Here is a 21321-nt window from a genome sequence, read left to right as displayed (position 1 = left end):
GCAGCGCTACAGGACGATGCTCTACAGTCCCGATCGAGCAGCGACAATCATTGGTGCTTGCGCTGCTCTCCACAACATTGCCTTGGAGGCAGGAGAGCCGCTGTTCGAGCGCGACGACGTGTGCCAGGATGTGCCGGGTACCAGTTGTGCTGCATGAAGAAAGACGGGTGCTACTACCGCGGTACATTTATTTAAGGGGGGGGGGGGGCGGCAGTACAGCGACGTGGTTATCCTGTTTCGAGGTCCATGGAGCACGCATGCTACCCACGTCGCACCACCGCCTCCTTGAGTTCCGCCAGCAGCACAGGAGTAATCTTCAGGTAGCTGCCTGGTAAAGTGTCTTGCACAACCTACTGTTAGCAATGTGCAATTTTGCGGGGCGTCCATTGTAGGCATCAATAACGGGTGTTTCTGTGTGATTAGACGTGATAACATAGAAAAATTAGGTTTAAAATGCTAGGCGCGAAGGTAGCGCACATCTGCATAATAAGTGGACAGAGGTGCGGTGCGCTAAAAGTAAAGTAGTATGGTGCTGTGCTTTCTCTGAGGTGTTTCCTTCAGCTAGTGATCGTATGGCATGAACAGCGAAGTTCTTGCAGCTGCTGCCTATGTATATGCACCACCATTTTCCTTGAAGACTGGAAGAGAGTTAATGTAAACCAGTGCAAATACTTTGTTCTCTCTTGTTACAGCTTCAGGTACAAATAAAGTTTAAACTGTACGAAAATGCTTCTTGCATTATATGCTGCCATTAGGGAACAACACGATCCCTCTGACTCGAATGAATAAAGTATCTACTTCAGTTTTTTTTTTTCATGTAGACATTCAGCTGGCCATCCCGATTGTCGAACGCATTACGTCCCGTTGCATCCAACAGAAGGTACAATTTCAGACGAGTTGTTTCATGTATCTCTGCTGGAAAAGTAACAAGTCAGTCTGACTATATTTTGAAGCATTGCCGTACAAAACGTGTGTTTTAGCCTCACACACTTCACCCTTGTAACAGCATTAGAAGCATCACAGTACAAATCAGCATGCTGCATAATAAGCAGCATGACCACAAATTAGGAACATCGACAAAAAATATCACAGTTAACAGAATATGAAGTCAGCAGAAAGCTGTATTGAAATGCAGTGGCTTTCAATGAGTAAGTAACATGTGCAGAAGTATCATAGGAACGTGTAATTATTGCATCGCATTTGTCGATGCTCATGAGATTGCAAAAAAAAAAAAGACACAGATCACACGTACTATGCAAATGTGTCTCGCATGTCCTTTTCAATAAAATACAGTGAGCTCGTAAGAACATTGTTGTTTTTCCATTTAAAAGTCACACCAGCTCTCAACAAGCACCTGCCATTTGACATGATTCGGCTAACAGTTGGCTGGAGTTAGAGCACAAAACAAAAATAGATTGAAAGAGAAACAATACGGTATGGTAGCACTATTTCAGCGGAAAAGAAACATTGCAATGTCCGCTTCGGCCTTTCTTTATTGTAGCCCCTCGCTCGACAAAAAAAAAAAAGAAATTGTAACACCCGCTTGATCATTCCCTCCTTGCAGCCCCTTGCTCCCCTTGCTGGAGAGACGTGCTGAGGGCTTGCGCCAGGACCCCGATGCGGTGGCGCTCACGCAACTCCTCACCATGTTGCTGCACCAGACGCTCCATAGCTGCAGCCTGGCAGTCGGCTGCAGCTTTTTGTTAGCTGGCCTCGTCGGCGAGACGTTCTAGAGCCGTGGCCTGTCGAACAGCCACCTCTTGACGCCACTTCTCTTTTATATCTCGAAGCGCCTGGAAACCAAGAAACGTGCCAAAAATGTTAAGCTCTGCAGGACATGCGCACATTTTTCTCTCCCTAGAAAATTCACTGGCCCAACAGCATCCGTAAATGGTGTGGAGTTAGACGGATAAGCAATTCACTGTCTTTATTGACAGACAAATGTCGCTGGAACTCGTATGCTGCGATCTCTTCAAACGCATCTCTCAAGTCGAACAATTATAGAGTTTGGAAAAGCGTGATGACTATTCACTTTTTTGCTTGTAGAATTGACGCATTGATGTTGTGCAGGGATCACCCTTTTGAAAAACAGGACATGATTACCTAACATTTAACCTTGTATGAGACTCCCACAAGCTTCAGATTGTCCTCACTACTGTCATCGTTTGCTTTCAAGCCTGTAAAACATAGTTGCGGTCTACGTTGAATGTATGTTTAATCTACATATGTGTTGTCATTGAAAAAAAAAGTCGCAGCAGGATGTCTGTGCTGAAAAGCGAGAGGATTATTGAATTTCTTTCCTTTTTAATTTGTTCGACGCATCTCGTATGTACGCGTGTAGGTAGAACATTCTCTGCCCGTTTGTCACCTCTCCTTGGGAGCAAAGTTGCTTATGCATTTGTGTAGCTATCACCTTTGATGTACAAGTTTTCCCTACGTGTACAACTGTTAAGAATATTCAGTCAGTGAATACGTGTATGTAACCATTACACCATGCAGTGTGATAAATTTGTGAGAAGAGAAATGTGTTTCTTCTTGTACTTGCATAAACCCAATACAGGGATGGCATAAAATGATCGATTGACCGTGAGAATGTCGTTGGCCTGTCCTAGGCTGCGGAAACACTGGTATGACATTCTTGACAGCGACTCCCCGATGTCAGCACGTCGAGGCGCTCGTCGAGGCTGTAACTGGACGGGAGCTCTGCCTGAAGGGGGGCTGCGCTGCTGTGCACCTACGGTTAATTGGAGAAGAGTAAACACAACGTAACCTTAGAACATTAGTTATGTGCTGCTGCGAAAACATGAACCATGAAGAAAACACGTTGGAGCTCACATGACAAGCCACCGGTGCCTGCAGCCATGCCAACTGAAACTGACCATGCCTGCCTCTCGGCGGGCTGCTCGCTCGTGGCGCTGACCTGCTGGCTCGGGTCGGGCTCCAAAGTCGAGCCGGGGCCTTCTTCCTGTGCCTAAGTGTCAAAAACTTGCCAAAAGCAACGCTTCGCAACGCTTCACAAACAATAGACAAAGAATTAACGCGCCGCAAAAAAAGTTTTTTTGGGCAGGAACCCCTCTGCATTTCCCCTTGTGTAACAAATCCCAGACGCTCTCTATTATATCGCTTGTTCCGCTTAAAAACCGATGGCATTCATGCACAAACTTACCACATCTTCCGAAGACTCGAATAAGAGCCCGCGCACGCCGGTGAGAGTCAGAATTCCAGAAATCTCCAGGACGCGTCCCCGCCAGCCAGAGAGGTGGCCGCCGCCCGTGCTACTGCAAGTACAAACGCACCATGTAACATGGGCGCAGCACACCACTAATAAGCGTTCGCGCACTTTCGGTTCTCCCATGCCAAGGCGGCATGGTGCCGCGCCTCGTGCACTTCTTTCCACCACCAGTCCTGCCACTGCTCAAGTGTCTTGGAATTGGGGCCCTCGGCATTAAGCGCCTGTGCCAGTTGCCCCCAGAGCCGTTGCCTGTCGGTCACCGTCAATCCGGGGCTAAGCGCACACGACCGACGCGCCAGAAAGGGATGCTCCTCCGTGAAACAAATTAGCAACTCTTTCTGACTCTCCGACACGCGTGGGCCCAATCTGAAGTTGCGGTGTGACGGCATTCAACTGCTTTATGGGCAACAGGCAGACTGAGAGAACGAGCGCAACGGCAGGACTCACGGCTTGCGCAGAGACCTTTGTGTGCGTACCATGCGTACACAGTCACGGTGGAAGTAAACCTTAAAATGCGCGCAAACAGCGTCAGGTTGAAACAGGGCAGTGGCTAGCGACCCCACGTAGCGACCACTGAAAGTATAATCACTAAGAAATTATTTTACTACTTAGTTAATCATAAAGAATAACAATTAAAAAGATGTTTTTTTTTCATATTACGTATATATCTATTAAAATGCGAGAAACAATCAGCAGTTCACTATACCATGCCGAAGCAGACGACAAAGAGACGACGTGTACCCCCGAGGTGACCCCTCGTCTATTGGTTGTACTCTTCGTTTCGTTCTCACAAAGTCTGCGGACGGCTTGCTTTGTGACGTCGCTCCTGTGAACGGACGTTCGAAAAACGAACTTGTACAAGCTAGCGCTCAGGGGTTCAAGAGGGTCCCGTGAATCCATGGAAAAATGTCATTGCCGTTGATACAACAGAGAACAAGACAGTGCAAACTCTGCTTGGTTTGTCTGAAGTCTGTAGTGCCCACACGTGGGTTTGTATACAAGACGGCGCGCATGTAACAGCTGGTGACATAACTTAGGTTGACCTAGGACTCAAAGTTGGCTTATTGAAAAACTTGATCGTTTGCACGCCACCATGTAAAATAATCAGCGTTAGAAGACTGGGCTCGTCAAAATGTGTGAAAATTCTATTTGCCAGTGAAAAGCTGTCGAGACATAAAAAGGCTGGACTAGTGCGTTAACCTATTTAACCTTTTGTGCCAAGACCAGCACAGTGCCATAAATGCCTAGAAGTTGATCATGTACAAGATTTGTGCGCAAATGTTGTGGTCTGTGCCAATTGTGGCGGGAACCAAAATGCCAATTCCTGTGAAGGTCAGACATCTCCGTGCCGTAACTGTAATGGTCAAAGAATGTCCCTCATTGAAGGACGAAATAAAAGTGCTGAAAGAGAAAGCCAAAAATGAGACATCAGTACAGAAGAGAACACGCGGTCGCAGTGGCCATCCAGCGGCTGAAAATGGCTCAAGTGAGGAAGCAGCGGCAGGTTCAAAGAATTGCACAGGCACCATGCGTCGGAAGGAAGGAGGGGGAGTTCCTCCTGCCTCTCTAATACGTGCTGGCCCGCGTTGCCATGGAAAGCGTCGGAACGAGTTTCTCCCAAGACCACAGCCTCAGTGGAGAACACTGCTAAGGCAGTGCCTAAAACGGTCTCATCCAAGAATGCTTGTCAACATCATAAAATCTCTGATCGTCGGTTGTCAGACACCAGCAGCATCAGCAGCTGGGCAGCTTTTGGAGGCCCTCCTTCCAGTCTTCCACGGTCTTGATTAGACATTTTAATTCATCTGAACACTTGTCGAAAACATCGTTCCTTTAGGGAATGAAACGTCAAGTTACTGTGACCGCGGCATGCTGATCTAGTTCTTCAGCTCCTCACACTAAACACCCCACCAGATATTGTCGCGCAGAAAGAAACAAATGTAAAAAGGACGAATTCAAGCTGCCAGGCTTCGTAGGTATTGACAGCAACGCTTCATACACAGCACAAGCACGTAGCTCTTTTCAGTGCGTGGGCACTGTGAATTCCCGCAATGCTTCAAGAGCACTGATATACGTACGCGCTGACTTAGATTTCACAGTTATCCATAGAGCCGACATCTGCGACGTCGAATTCGAATGTACAGCTGTTAATGTGAGCCCTAGGGGTGCAACGACGACAGTGGCAAGCATATACAATCGAACTACACATTCTTCGGCCACCACACTACTGGAGTGCCTAGTCTCTCGGTGTAGCCCATCATTTGTGCTACTTGGAGACTTTAATGAGCGCTATCCCCGCTGGTATTCCTGTCCACAGGACAATCTAGGGGTGGAGATTAATGAGCTTATTGTCAAACATAATCCTCCAACACTCAGTGACGGGTCACCTACATTTGAGGGTAGAGGAAAAAGAGAATATCCTCAGGTGCCTTTCAGATACCAACGAGATATATGTGCCTGGCCTGCTCATGCGAAACTGACCCATAGGGCACAGATCACCTACCCATTTGGTTATACCACAGCGTACTTCAAACCGCGATCTACTGCCAACAACTGCCAGTGACAAACTGGGACGAGTTTCATCAGCTGATTTTGGAGGCGTTATCACATGACAGTCTCTTTAAGCTGGTGAGTGATTGTCTGCAATAAATTATCGTACAGCGGCGTCTGAGCACACATAAATGAAACCCCGATCTTAAGCTTTCGAGATTCCGCGATTGTGGACGCCGCGCTTACACGGGAGCACAGCGCTCTAAGAGGAGCACCGATTGTAAGCTGTATAAACACCTAGATGCAGCCATAAGCCGGCACACTAAACAACTTCGCCACAAGAGCTGGGCAGCCCAATGTAGTTCGTGGAATGGTGCAAATGGGTTTGGAAGTGTATGGCGCATACTAAAGGTTCTCCGCACTCCTGCAATCTGTAATAATCCAATGACTACATGGTGCACGGCGACCGGTCAATCGCCGAAAATTCAGGCAAGAACATTTGCAGACCTTCTCATCTATTCTGTGTTAAGTGACATCACAAACGGCAACCCTTCATCTCCGACAAATCAGAGTCCCATAACTCCTTTCGATGATCTTGCCTACCAGATAGACGAGGCCGACTTCACTCTCAAGGAGCTGCGCCACGTGCTCAGTCTCTCCAAACGCCGCACTGCCTCATGTGAAGTCTACCTAGCCTTATGAAATTATAAGTCCAAACAGCTCTACGGCACATCGAGCGTTAGCACCACGCATCGGATGGTCAAGCACTTCTTAATCGGCTGAGTGAGCCCCCATTCTCTCGCATAGGACAATGGCGGCATTGTTTAAAACCACTGCTGAGAGTTCTGAACGTGCTACTTCAATTACACCTCTGGAAGGTTTCAGTAAATATCTATTCCCCATATATCTTGCAATTCTCGAAATACAGAAAACCATCCACATTGCCTGTTTCGGCCCTATTACAATTGACCTAGTCACACTTATAGGAAATATTTGCAGATTACATTAAAGTATTTACGGACGCATCTGTTTCAAGTTTCAAGTTTTATTGCTTCATTCATTAGTGATACATATATGCAGTAGAAGTTATACAGAAAGAGGTCCCACAGTTATAAACTGCAGCGGGACCTCTTGTTCTTGGTTACATAATAATATATAAATAAAAAGGCGTCAGTTGCGGTTATAAACAAAGAATGAATTACACAATTTCTACAGTGTTAAAGTAATATAACCTATGGCAACACATCACAATATAATATAAATTACATCAATAAGCAACATAAACATGCTTCAAAGAATAGATACAGTTTACAGGGTATTAATATAAGCTCTCAATGAACGTTGGTATGACGATAATGTAGGTGAGGATTTCACGTGAGTAGGTAAATTATTCCACATTTTATATATATCTATATTTTATTTGTATTTATATATTTATAAATATTATATTATTATTTATTATGTTAATATTATTATTTATTATATTTATTTTATATTTTATATATTTACATATTATATATATTTATAGTGATGACCGACACGGCTCTGCAGCTTTATTCTGCCCTTCAACAGACATCCGATAGGTGTTTCGCATACCGCATCCAGCTTCATCAAACACTGCGGAGCTGGTTGTGAATGGTGTTGCTCTGGAGCACGTGCAAGAGGAGTTAAGCACATTGAAGGTCGTCATACATAGGAACTCCCGCTGTACTCAGGAAACTAGAGATAAGCCGCTTTCCGTTTGATGTTCTCTGTTGATGTGTTGCTCACCATACAGGCTGCATACTTGCGGGTAAGATTCCTAGTTCATTTCCTCCCCTGTGAATCAGTGTTATTCCTGTACAAATACCTGAACACTCTTCCAGCCCATTTACGTTCTTCCATATTCCTCAGTCGTTCTTCATTATTTTACTGTGAGCTTCCCTCACTTCAAAACTTGTCCAGCCCATATCACCCTACACGCTTCATTTGTAGTCTTCCCGTGAGCACCCGATGCGAGGCGGCCCACTAATCTTTGGTTGCCATCGAGTCCTGATTGTGCCCCTGATTTAAAGCAAACAACCGCATTTCCAAATGTAACTCCTGGAACCATTACACCTGTCCACATACCCCGGAGCACCTCGAAGCTATTGTATCCGCATAGCCCTCTGTGTTTCATTATGGCCGCATTTCTCTTCCCCTTTACTGTTATCGTTTTTTCCTGTGTTACCACATACCCAATGCCTTCGTTTATCCATATACCAAAGTATTTATATTATTTTGTGCGATGTGTTTCTGATCCTGTATTGTCACTGTCTGTTCGCTGTTTTCATTGAATACCATAACACCTGATTTTTTAACGCGAAATTTCAGACCTAACTTAACGCTTTCCTCTCCACAGATATCAGCCAGACGTTGTATATGACTTTGCTTGTTAGCTAGCAACACAATGTTGCCCGCATAAAACAAACCAGGAAGCTGCTACTCTACTACTGTAGCCGCTTGTTTGTATGAGAGATTAAACCCGATATTACTTCCTTTTAGCGCCCTTTCCATCCTCACCATGTACATCATAAACAGCAGTGGGAAAAAGGGCCCCCCTGCCCCAGTGCCTTGTTGATATTAACTTTCTCCTCCCTCTTCATCCGTTGTCATTCAACACAACCAGTATTTTCTAGGTAAATCTCTCTGAAAAGCTGTAGACAATCGTCGCCTAAGCCTTCTCTTTCCAGAATATAACACAAAATGTTGGGGTCTAGGTTGTCATACGCTCCTGTAATGTCTAGACAGGCCACAAATACTGGTCTCCTATCTACTTTTGATATTTAAATACACTGAGCAAGAACAAATAAGTTACCATCGAAACGCCTACCTATTGTGAATCCATTCAGAAGTTCTCCCAAAATGACATTATTCTCTGCCCATCGTTGCAGCTTTAACTTAACTACCTGCATTGCTAAACGGTATATTACCGATGTAATGGTCAACGGTCTATACGAGTGAATTCTATCTTTCCCCTCTTATCTTCATAAATTAAATTCATTCTACTTTGTCACCAACTGTCAGGTGTTCGTCTGTCTTTTAGACTTTTCCTACTCATCTAACCAGAGCTTCCTTACTTTTTGGTCCGATTTTATTAATCAGCCTAGCGGGAACCTCGTCTAGCCTTGTGGCTGTGTGCTTAGGAGTTTTCTCTTCAGCTTTCTTCCAGTTGAAATTTGTGAGCACCAGCTCTTTTCCATCTGGTCCCCCCCCCCCCCCCCCTTTCATGTCCCTTTTTTCCTCAACCGCAACCTCGGCATTGCCTCGGAAAGATTCGGCTGTTATTTTTCGGATGTACTTTCATGCCACGTTCCCTTCCAATTTATTTCCATCTTCTTCTAGAATATGTTATATTGTTCCAGACTTCCTGCCTAATAAATTTATGTGGTTCCGAAATATTCTAGGTACGGCCATCTTTTTCTCACCTACTTCTGACAACCAGCGTTCACTTTCACCTTTTATCTTTGCTTGCACCAGTATTTGAACCATAGATTTTTTTCCTCGGTATATTTCCCATTTTCTAGCTACTTCATCCTGCGGCAACTGCGCTTTTTTTGCCTGTCTGTGCTCTCGGGATGCTTTCTGTCGTTCGGCGATCGCTTCTCGTATCTCCCTGTTCCACCAGATTTTCGGTTTCTTTTTTTCTTTCTAACGAACATGTTGTTTCTCTTTCCGTATTTCTGTCGTTGTTAGACTTAGAAGATCACCATTTTCCCACTCTTGGCCATTTACCAAGTTCTTCCTTGACTCTTGTTACTATATTTGTTATTTGTTTAGCGTTCAAATTTGGAGTGGTCATATTGCACTCCTTGCTCTCTTTCCCAACTACATATCCCATATTCAAAATGATGCGCTTATGGTCACTCCCTATGCTGCTATACCCTTCCTCATCAATGACCATTTCTCTCAACTTATGATGAATTCCTCCTGTCATCAGACAGCAATCAATGGTCGATTGCCGATTTACCACTTCCCACGTGGTCTGCGCGTTACACTTAGGCCATGTATTCATGATAACGAGGTTATGTTGCTCACATAGATCTAGCATTGACTCCCCATTGTTGTCGGTATAGTCATCTAGATCCCGTATGTGGGCATTCACGCCCACATGCAGGATCTAGATCCTGATAGGATACCCCTAATAGGATAATTTCGCCATCATTCCCGAAACGGCATTAAGGCATTCCAGTAGCTCTTTATTCGTCACTGTGCAATTATCTCCGGTCCCCAAAAACGTTACGCCCAGCCAAGTTTTCTTTCACTGATTGTACCTGATAACCAAATATACTCTTTAAATTGGAATATATTATTTTCCATTTGGCTCCCTGATGGATGAGCATTCGGACTCCCCCTCCCTTTCTTTCCAACATAGTTTTGTTGTACCCTTCACAAACATAATTCTCAATCGCTAACGGCTCTTCCGAGTCTCTAAGGTGCATTTCTTTAACCGCATATGCCCCTATTTGTTCTCTATTTTACTGCATCTCTATGTCTACCCGTTTTTCCTTTCTTCTGCCGCCCTGCATGTTTATGTAGCTTATTGCATGGTGAGCTCTCTTTCGTGTTTTTGTCCTTTTTCTGTTATTGGCGGCGACGCTGTTCTTAGGTTCCTCTAGGGGACCTTCCTTACTACCTACTCTGGCCTCCTGAGCGCCCGTGGGCGTCCTAAAGAAGCAGCCGCGCGATCAGCAAGTCGCCAGCCCACTTGTCGTCCAAGCCTGTAATTGAAGTGGATTCCGTCTCATTCAAAACCACCACACCTTCTCGCTTCCCTGTTTACTTCGACAACCTCGAAGCCTTTCTCTCGGCTCATTGTCCATATAGCCTCATTAGCAGCCACTACGCCTCTTTGTACGTAACGGTCACGTGCAGGCACTTGTGGCACCATGCACACCACGATCTGCACCTGAGGGGACAGCTCGCGCAAGTCGTCTACCCTCTTCGTCATGCGCTGGGCAATTCCTGTCCCTTTTTTTGTTTAGGACGTCATTTAAGCCACCTACTATTACGACAAGGTCGCGTACATGGGCATATTCCTCGAGCTTTGCTTTTGCTCGCTCTATCACAGCGCCCAATGTCCGTCCTGGAAATGTACCTACCGCCACTCTTTTGTCACCTTTCACCCACTCTACAATTGCCTCTGAGCACCTAGCCAGGTTTGAGTCGCCGGCAATAATCACCCTTTCACTTTGTCCAACTGCCGAGGCCTCTCCCTGCGTCCCTCTGTTATCCTGTTCTATGTGATTTGTACTTGACAAGAGGCATTGACCCCTGCGTTCTTGTTTTTCATTTGCGGCCGCATCAGGGTAGGGGCAGCTTTTTCCAGCTACCCCCTCCCCACGTTGCATGCATTCCCCGTGCTTTGTTCACACTCCATCTCCTGTCACGTCGGCAGACTGCGTTTCATTGTTCCGACCATTCTCGTTCACGATGGCAGCCCTGTTCAGCTTTTTCTCCGCTGCTTGAAGTCTTGTTTCTACTGTCTTCCGTGCATTACACTCCATATTTAGCTCTTCGACCTGTTTCACAAGCTTATACTGGAAATCCTCCATTTTCATTAGCCTAGCATCGACATCACTGTGTCTGCCGATTGTCCGGATTTCTACTCCATTCTCATCCTTCCCCTCGTGTACCTTGAGGGACCCCCACAGACTGAAAGCTTTGCCCTCTTTCTTGCCATGTGTTGCACTTAGCATTTTCCAGTGCAAACACCGAAGCTTTCAGAGCCAACTGCCTTCTAGCAAAAACCGATACGTGCAGAATCTAAATCCTCAAAATGTCGCAAAGTAATTCTCACCAATGCTTTAAAAGCAATAAATGCCGTACAGACTTAAGGTATGCCACGTTTTAGCACGTGTTCAACCACGCGGCCACGCTGTCACTTTCCTACCAAAGCAATGTTCCCGATACCAATGCACACACAGTAAAACCCCTAATAGCTATTACCCTGGCCACTTCGAAACTACTATTCATAAGCTATAAAGATTTGACATCCCACATGGTTACACGTGCTGAAGCACATGGCGCGAAAGGACGCTCCGAGTATCCTGTGAAACCAAATATACCGGAAACGCACCCGTGCAACGAAAAAAAAAGAAAGCTAGCCAACTTAAAGGCTAAAAAAGGCAAATAAAAGAACAGAAGCAAGCTCAAAGCATGCGCAAAAAGCTTATGTTTTCGTCGCCGCCACGGAGCCCTGGAAGAACACGTTCTACTTCTGTGTTTCAACATTTCAAAATGATCATGCAGCCCAAAGTAATTGGTGTCAAATTATTCGCTCAATTTACCTGATTAATCACAGCCCCGCAAAGTGCTGCTTGTGGTGCCTCTCCCCTGTGACGTATTGAGGTGGCATAGCGTGAAGCTTCGTCATTCCGCGGGACAAAACGGTCTCTCTCACCCCTCCTGATGTAGTGGCTATGCGTCCAATAGGAGAATTGCACAATGCACCAATCAGAATCAGCTCCTGGAAAGAAAGAAGTGCGACAGCAGCCTCATTTGAGACCATATTTTTACGCCACACAGAGGTTGGACACAGAGCCACAATTCGCTTTGTCGCGTACGTAATCAGGCAGATTGGACGGAAAAATTCGACGCCAGTTATTTCGGTGTACTGGCTCTTCTGAAATGTAAGAGCCTGTAATTAGACTTTTATAATGATTCCCTTCAACTTCACGTTATAAACATGTGCCATCAAGTTTGTAATGACAAATATTAATTATTGTAATTAGCTTAATTAGCGAATGTCTTTGGCTTTCTTGCAAGTGTTGTCCACCAGGTCAGATAATTCATCTGTAGCAGCGTAATTCAACTAAACTTTATAGGCATTTTTTAGAGTGTTCGACATAAAAAATGCACCCAGTATACGTTGCCTGATCTATAGCGGGGGTTTAATCTGGGCCCGTATTCACAGAAAGCGCTGACGCTAGAATCGTTTGTAAGAGGAACTTTCAGCCACTCTTGATGCTGGACGTATTATTAGCGAAGGCAGCCGGCCAATGGCAAAAAGGCCTTATGATCGAAAAGCTTTACGAGTTCGGCCCCTGCTCTTTTATAAATGATAATGCTCCCGATAATGTAATTAGTTTCAGAAGAAACTTAGTTGTATGAGGATATCACTGACAGTATCATTTTCTTCCACACTAATTGGCACTATCATACTAATAAATTGGGTGGGGGACACCTCCTTGATGCAAAACCCACACACACCAAGAAATAAAGAAAAAAAAAACGCCGTGGTTGCTTAGTGGCTATGGTGTTAGGCAGCTAAGCACGAGGTCGTGGGATCGAATCTCGGCCACGACGGCCGCATTTCGATGTGGGCGGAATGCGAAAACACCCGTGTACTTAGATTTAGGTGCACGATAAAGAACCCCAGTTGGTCCAAATTTCCGGAGTCCCCCACTCCGGCATGCCTCATAACCAGAAAGTGGTTTTGGCACGGAATACCGCATAATTTAATTTTAATTTTAAAAAAGAAAAAAATTCTCGTAGATACCTTGTTCTAACTTGAGGTTTCATGGCTGCTTGCCGGAGCACTTGCGAATAACTTTTATTCAGTGTCTGTCACGAATCTTAGTGGCTACGAGTTCAGGCTATTTAGACAAATAAAAACACGATGATAAAAGTAATTGCAAATGATGGAGCCGCTTGTAAAGCTATACAACAAGCTATATTTAAAGCACACTGGGCAAGCAAACAGAAAACACACGCCTGAAAGAGAGTTGAAGTTCATGCAAGTGGTCAAGGTAAACGAAGAGCGTTCACCAGTGAAGTGGGCACGACTTACAGCCAGGGCGATGAGCGCACGAAGAGCAGATTGAAGCATGTCTTGTGGATGGAGCTGGGCACAGCATCCATTTTTGTGTATGTTGGCAGTGGCCGGATGCCCTGTCGACGTTCACCGGCTGGCACTTGGCTGAGTTATTGGAGACGCCGCCCAGGCCTGGGCTGGGTGGCCATATGGAGCTAGTCAGACGAAGGGCCTGCGTCCAGGTGGGAGTCTGTTACGACCACAGGCTGAGAACTCGTGTGCCCGCTACCCGCGCGCCCCGGACGCCATCTTCCGTCTGTCGCCGCGTCTTCTACGATCACCGGCTTCCCCAGGAATAAATTTCATTGCACTTCCTTCTACGGTGGCGCACACGCACTGCGGGGGATTGGCCAAGATTTGGATGGTATTAGGAAGGTGCTGTTAATGATAAATTGGTAAAATTGTCAGGAGGAAATAAATAAATCTAACGTTTGACGAATTTAAGAGAATCGCCTTGAAGCAATGATGAATTCCTCCACGGCTGAGCAAACATCCCTGTGGTAGTTTCCAAAAGAGGAGGGCCCAAAGATAAAGCATAAATGGAAATGTTTAAACCAAGTTGTCTGAACGATGATTCTAAAATGTTTTTCCTTAAAGAAGAAAACCGGCGGCAGAATAAGCAAAAAGGATCTACGATCTCATCTTAACCACAGATTGGGCACAGAGGGGAGGGCGCCGGACCTGTGACGATAAAAGTTTAATAATGGCGTTGGACAAAGTAATCAGGCAAAAATTACTTAAGTTTTTTGGTGTGAAATGGAGTGCCAAGGAAATAGCAGGTGTCGATATTCTTAAAAATTAGCTATAGCTAGGTTCAAAAAGTCTTGAGCAATTGCATGGGCGCTATAACTTAAAGCTATTACCAACTCTTCTATTCCAATTCTGCAATCAGCCCTCCAAGATTGGTCAAAAACTTTTTGGACCACCCCCACTTCGCCTGTCTTTCATGCGACGTCAGAAAAACCGCGAAAGCTCCCAATCTGACACGACGTGTCCACACTGATTATGCATTATTCGATCAAACAACAGAAAAATTATTGTTTCGGATTCGGCGCCCTTTCGCCATTAACCTTTTGCTATTGGTCAAAAGATTTCAGGATGCACCCACTTCACCTTTCTGTCACCCGACATCACAAAACCGCGAAAACTCATTGATTCAAAGTGACGTGTCCGCTTTAAAGATGCATTAATATGTCAAAGAAAACTGGATTTTTTTTCCTGGATAACCGAAGACAGCCCCGTTCCGAATGAAATAGAAGATGGCTGCCGCCTATCCCTCAGGCACTGGCTACTCACACCTGCCCGAGAGCATGGGTTTATTTGCGTTTACCAAAACTTTTTCGTGGCCGTATAACGTTATCGAGCCCTTTCGGCACGTATACGACATCTCTCTGCCAACTCCTTTTTTGCTGAGGATCAGTTTTGGCGGAATTTTTAACTGTACAAAGACTACCTGTGGTGTATGAAAACGAGGCTAGTGTTCTCCGAAGAATAATGCAGATTGGGAAATGATTAGGTTTCCCTATCTTCTAATGGGGAGCTCACACATATTTAAGAATGTTTCCACCGTCAGCAAACGAAATCTGTACGATATGGAGGGCAACCTGACTTCTTGATGTAACACGGTATTCGCAACAAATTTCGGTAATTCGTAGAACAATCGCAGTGCTTCCCGCTCAAGCAGAACAAGGGGCGTAATTTAGAAGCTGGTGCGCAAGAAAATAGTACACATCCAAATTCTAAAATGAGCCGCACATACATTTTATACATTACAAATTTGTTTTATATGCGGTTTTACATGCCAGAACCACTTTATGATCATGAGGCACGCCGTAGTGGAGGACTCCGGAAATTTCGACCACCGGGGGTTCTTTAACGTGCACCTAAATCTAAGCACACGGGTGTTTTCGCATTTCGCCCCCATCGAAATGCGGCCGCCGTGGCCGGGATTCGATCCCGCGACCTCGTGCTCAGCAGCCTAACACCATAACCACTGAGCAACCGCGGTGGGTGTATCGTGAAATGAAAACACGTATAGTGCTGCGCTCAAATTTCGCATTAGGGAGTATCGTAATTGTCGGTGCATTTCTTGTTCAGTGCATGCATCAGACAGAGATGAAAGAACATTATGTAAATTTAAAAGAAGTATTGTAATTAATGAAAGTTTGCACCTGATCCCTCATAAATGCTACCAGGGCATGCTACTTCAACAGTTACTGGAAGACGATCACTGCTTGTCGCATACACAACAGTCGACCAAGATGATACAGAGAGATTCGGGCCACAGAATGTAAGACCTATTGGAGAGTAAGATCGACTCCGCACAAACGTAATAGATACGGTTTACGCACGTTAGTCCATTGTGCAATGACTAGTTCCATAATCGGTGCCGCACAAATATATTTTAATCCTGATGATATATGCTATCATAACCGCGAGCTCAAGTCCCAGTACATTACACCAGCATCTTATGTCTCCGCACGTATCGATCATCGTTTCAAAGTTCATGTACCTGCGCAGCGCACAGTTACTTACTCATACTCGTTCTTGCCGAGAACATGTATTGGGTGGAACCACCTGCCTGCGTCACTAGTCGCTATCACAGATACGGACCGTTTTCGCAGAGCACTATCAAACGAATTATAAGCCTACTTCAAAACTGCGTCACTAACGCGTTGTCACCTATTGCTATCGTTTTCTTTCATTGCTATTATTCCGTGTTTTCGTTTTTTTATTCTTGTTACTTGATTTTTAAGTGTTTATTTTCGCTTTGTTACTTTTGTGCTCATTTACCTGTTATTGCTGTATCTTATTTGCGGTGTAACTGTTCTTCACTACTCCTTGTATTTATTTTATATGTACTGATATACTAAAGCCCCTCCCCTCTATAATGCTTCTTGTAAGCCCTGAGGGTAATAATAAATAAATAAATAAATAAATAAATAAATAAATAAATAAATAAATAAATAAATAAATATGGTGAGAATTGAAGTTACCGGACAGTAGAAGGTCCAGTCCACAAGAATTAAGAACCCTATCCAGTGTGCGTGGGTCCTGTACGCCAAAAAGGAAAATATGCCTTTACAATGGTAGAAGGGCAACATCCAATGCGATTCGCATTTGTCGCTAGGGCTTCACTCTCGGGAGTAGAAAAAATTGAAATAACATTTTTGCCTGATGGCTTATTTGAGATCAAACAAATGGAATTAATCTGCCATCTCTAGTAGGACGATCTAGACGAAATGACCTGTAGAACTTTATCTTAAAGTTGTTTTGCAGAATTTAACCACGTTTCTTGTAAAACAATTAAATCAGGGTTAAGTTGAGTGATTAGACAAGTTAAATCTACCGAAGAAGAATATAAAGAGCGACAGTTCCACTGCCGCAGGAAAACCTTCTGTAGAAGGTTTTCTTTTGGTATGGCATTGGGCTGACTTTTCATAACCTTTGAGTGAGGACCGGAGCTGGAATCATCGATTGATGTCATTGTTCTTTTATACACTCGAGCATTTTGTTCCCCATCTGTCCTTTCCAAATCTGTGTTGACCAGATTGCCAGTAGCAGGCCTCACGGAAGAGGAAGTCGAAGGTTCAATACCGCCATTGCAAGGATGGGTACCTGAGCTTCGATCACTAGTTTGTTGCTTAGGATCAACTGTTTAGGTTGTTGCAGGACTTAGACAGGTAGCTTGCATCAAATGAGATACGTGACAAGTGATGGCCTGTGATACACATTCTCCAAGACTCATTGCCAGTCATTCCATAGGTTTCAACTGCCTTTTCCACAGCGGCCTCTATATATAGTTGCAGTAAGTGATACTTCCAAGGTAAGAGTGTCTACCTGCAACACCAGCGTAGCCAAGCGCCCTTTCTTTCACAATGTTTATTGTCTCCTGCCTAGAGCAACGTCGTCTGTGAATTGTTTCAACCACCTTTAATTCTTTAAAGCTAACACAGCATTTCGAATAATCGGCTGGGTGACTTCCACCATAGAGGCAGCATTAATAAAGCGAAAATCAGACATCCACCCGTTCGTAGCAACTGCTACAAAGGAAACCCTACTACGTCAAACATTTGCCTTTGTTTCGTGTGTTGTCGACAAATTCGACTTCGCCCTGCCGTCTGCTAGCCGCCTGGTTAGCTCAGATGGTAGAGCGGCTGCCCCGGAAAGGCGGTGGTCCCGGGTTCGAGTCCCGGACCAGGACGAATTTTTCTTCAGCTCTGCGGCTTTTCTTTCGAGGAACCCGTTGGGTTTCCTTTGTAGCAATTGCTACGAATGGTTAGATGTCTGATTTCCCCTTTATTAATTACTTCTCTCCCTCTTGCGGGTCTCCGCAGAACTACTATGTCATAGGCAGCATTGCTCATATTGGGCACTACAATCACTACGAGCGTGTTCTTCCCCACGAGTGCAACAACGCTGACTAGACCAAAGAGAAAGCTTTAGCTCGGGTGCACCTATCTAAATACATGTAAAAGGAGAATTTGTTTTTCTCAGCAACCACTGCACCAAATTTTACTAGGTTTGTTGCATTTAAAATAAAAACTTAGTCTAGTGACTGTTCGTTTCGTATTTTTGATTTATTTTGTCAATTTTTTTATGAAAAATTCGCAAAAAATTGAAAATTTACAAGAAACGAAACTATCAAGTTTACAACTCTGTAACTCAGCAACGAACACTGCTAATAAAATTTCCTGAATTGCAAATAATAGTACTTCGAAAGCGGTCAAAAGTGATATGGTACACATGAATCTCAAAAAATTTAGTAATATGGAAATACAGCGTTTGCAGAACCCTTGCAGAACAAATACACGTACGATATAATATGACGGTTCGAATTTGTCCGTTTTCAATGATCTAATGGATTCCGTTTACAGAATCGCGATATCTGTTTTTTATGCCGATCTATGAACCTGTAAACTTCGTAATTCTACTTTTTTCAAACTTCCTTTTTTTGAAAATTTGTTTAACGAAATTCAGGACCTAAATCGAAATTCCGTTACCAACAGTCACTAGAATTTAACGTTCTCTTTCGAATGCAACAAATTTCATTAAAATCGGTGCTGGGGTTATCTCAGAAAAAAGTTTTTGCGTTTTGCATGTAATTGAATAGGCCGCTTCGGAGTTGGGCCCGAGCTATACCTTCCTCTTAACCTTGCACTAATATGGCCGTATCGCCAGCAATTACGACATTGTAGGGGACGCGATGCCAGAAGTTCAACTCTGAACACATACGGCATACCTTCCGTTCTGATGGGCAGGAAGCTCCTACTTATGTTGCAATCATCGATTCTGTTGGGTCCCCCTTATTGTCTACTACTTGATTACATCGATAAACATCAATTACTCCAGTCCCAGACCATCTCTCTAGTTTTTCTGATGGAGATAGATCAGCATCGGCACATCTGACTATTCCCTTAGTGCAAGCGAGGTGAGAAGGGACAAAAACGCTTACCGGCAATGACGCGAGTGGTGAACACGCCAGAAATCCGCGACAGCGGTCGGGTCTGGCGACCTACACACGATACCTCCGAGGCCGGGCTGTCTCACTTCCTTAATGGTCTGGTACGCAGAGGTAGCAACGCGTAGATATTTCTGGATAGCCTGGGAGTTGGTCAGCCGTATATAGCCTCCATAGGCAGGAACCAGACCTACCCGGATCCTATTTACGCCCCTGCGGATGAACAAATTCAGCGGTAATTATCTGTCGGAATAGAAGCCCTCCAAGGAGAAAAACCCCTGCCGGGGGCAGTTTGTGGACATCAGCCTAAGATGAAGCAGGCGTAATAATAATTAAGGGCTCAACTAATAAGACTACAAAAGCCTAGTATTACCCAGAACCTGTACAAGTAACAGGAGTGACATACGGGATCGAGGAACATTCGCTTGCTTGCTTGCTTGCTTGCTTGCTTCCTATGCAATGGCGCGTACCCACTACTGGGGATTGGCCAAGAAGCCGGCGGTCAAACGGAAAATGGTTATAGGAAAACGTGCGTTTTTGAAAGGAAGGCTAGCTAGAAGGAAATAAATGTTAATCAATTTAATTGGAATTTTGTACATTAATAAATAATAAATAATTAAATTAACGCACACAGAAGTTTTGTACTTGCCACTCGCTGCCATTCTTCTCTTCTTCTTCCTTGAAAATTGTGGCACGTACCCACGTGGGGGACATTGGCCATGGTTCTCAATGGAAACATAAAGGTTGTCCCACGTAACTTGAGCTAAACATTAAAAATATGCCAATTCCACTTAGCTGAATAGACCCAAGCTAAGATTGTTTACCATCGCTTGCAGATACTCAGATTATTTTTATTGACTAATTAGGTAATTGATCAATCAACTTCTCAAATATTGTAATTATATGAAAAGTGTCAATGGGAAAATTGTAAAGCAGCGTGAAAAAATCCCGATACAGCTTTCTGTTGCTCGATACGTGCCACATAGAAGTGTTTTTACGGGCGCGAAAGAAGCCCGCGAATGCAAGCAAAGTGCCTCGAGTGGCCATTCGCGCGGTAATTTTACGTGTATTTGCGGGCTTCTTTCACGCTCGGAAAAACATTTTTATGTAGCACGTATTGAACAACAGAAAGCTGTATTGGGGGTTTTTCACGTTGCTCCACAATTTTCTAATGGACACTATTCATGTAATTATAATATTTGAGAAGTTAATTCATAATTCATTAATTCATTAATTCACTTGGTTAAGCGATAAACAGGTTTACTTGAGATATTCGACATTATAATAGAGTAATGGAATCTTCGCATTGCGGAGAGGGACAAGATTGGACATTCTATGGGAACGCTAAATGTTCCTAATCCGGTGCAGCAAGGAGAGGCTCATTTTCTCTACCGAGGATTTGTTCTCGCCTTCGAAATCTTGTTACCGCCAGCAGAGTAATGCTGGGTACAAAGAAACTTACTGGCCCACCAAGCGCCGCCTTTGCCAAGCTGTCTGCAATCTCATTAAGTGCTATTCACAATGCCCACGTATCCACGTATCCACAAAAACCGCATTTCTTTAACATGATGGGGAATGAAAACGCGTAGCGATCAATGCAATAGTGAATTATTCCTAACGACATAAGAACTGACAGGCAGTCTGCGAGCAATTTTATGTGTCACACATTTTCATAACTTTGTATATGGCCAAGCATATGGCCATAAATTCGGCCACATAAATTGGAGTGTAATCAGGAAGACGGATAGCAAAGCTCAATGATAGGTTTCGCTGCCTGTCAGAGGACGGCGTCCTTCCAAAAGAATGGAAGGAAGCCGAAGTTATCCACGTTCCGAAACCGGGCAAGCCCCGAATATCAACAACTTTCGACCCATCTCCCTAACGTCATGATGCAGGGAAACTCTTTGAAAAGGTTGTGCAGGTCCGGCTCTCCAACCACACTCTGTTTGAAAAGAGGTGTTCTAGAAAAGGGTCACTTCGCGCTTCACTTGTGAACTCCACACTTTGCACACGACTGCAAAATTTGGCTGAGATATTCACAGCAGCGTATGGTATCCACGGAATTATTTTTTAACCAAGCCCTGGAGGTGGTTCACGGTTTCCTTAAATGTTCTGCCGGGCTATGACAAATGCGCTGATCAACCCTTGACAAAAAGGCTGTTTCATTTCTTTTGCTGCAATACACATATTTGGTTACAAGCGAACGTTTAAAGCATTTATTGATCTTTTGAAGGTTCCAGTGTTATTCATACAACTTTGCTTTTCAATGTATTAGGAATAGATAAGGTCAATCTGTGGCACGTT

At 44.4% G+C, this 21321-nt stretch overlaps 1 long non-coding RNA gene across 3 annotated transcripts; it reads right to left on the bottom strand.

Moving 5' to 3' along the window:
* Nucleotides 1-1475: 1475 nt before the first annotated feature.
* On the bottom strand, nucleotides 1476-19484 carry LOC135906737 (uncharacterized). Of its 3 annotated transcripts, none has more exons than XR_010565826.1 (8): nucleotides 19424-19484; nucleotides 19012-19230; nucleotides 13533-13892; nucleotides 12031-12209; nucleotides 3167-3278; nucleotides 2836-2971; nucleotides 2586-2734; nucleotides 1476-1793 (listed from the first exon to the last, which is right to left on the bottom strand). It is a non-coding gene; the product is annotated as an uncharacterized lncRNA (long non-coding RNA). The 3 variants fall into 3 exon arrangements; XR_010565825.1 differs by having other exon boundaries at nucleotides 13533-13728; XR_010565827.1 differs by lacking the exon at nucleotides 19424-19484 and adding an exon at nucleotides 19391-19420 and having other exon boundaries at nucleotides 13533-13728.
* Between the last annotated feature and the right edge of the window lie 1837 nt (nucleotides 19485-21321).

The sequence above is a fragment of the Dermacentor albipictus genome, chromosome 1 (assembly GCF_038994185.2).
Source record: "Dermacentor albipictus isolate Rhodes 1998 colony chromosome 1, USDA_Dalb.pri_finalv2, whole genome shotgun sequence".
Lineage (NCBI taxonomy): Eukaryota > Metazoa > Arthropoda > Arachnida > Ixodida > Ixodidae > Dermacentor > Dermacentor albipictus.
This window is presented reverse-complemented; position numbering and strand designations above follow the sequence as displayed.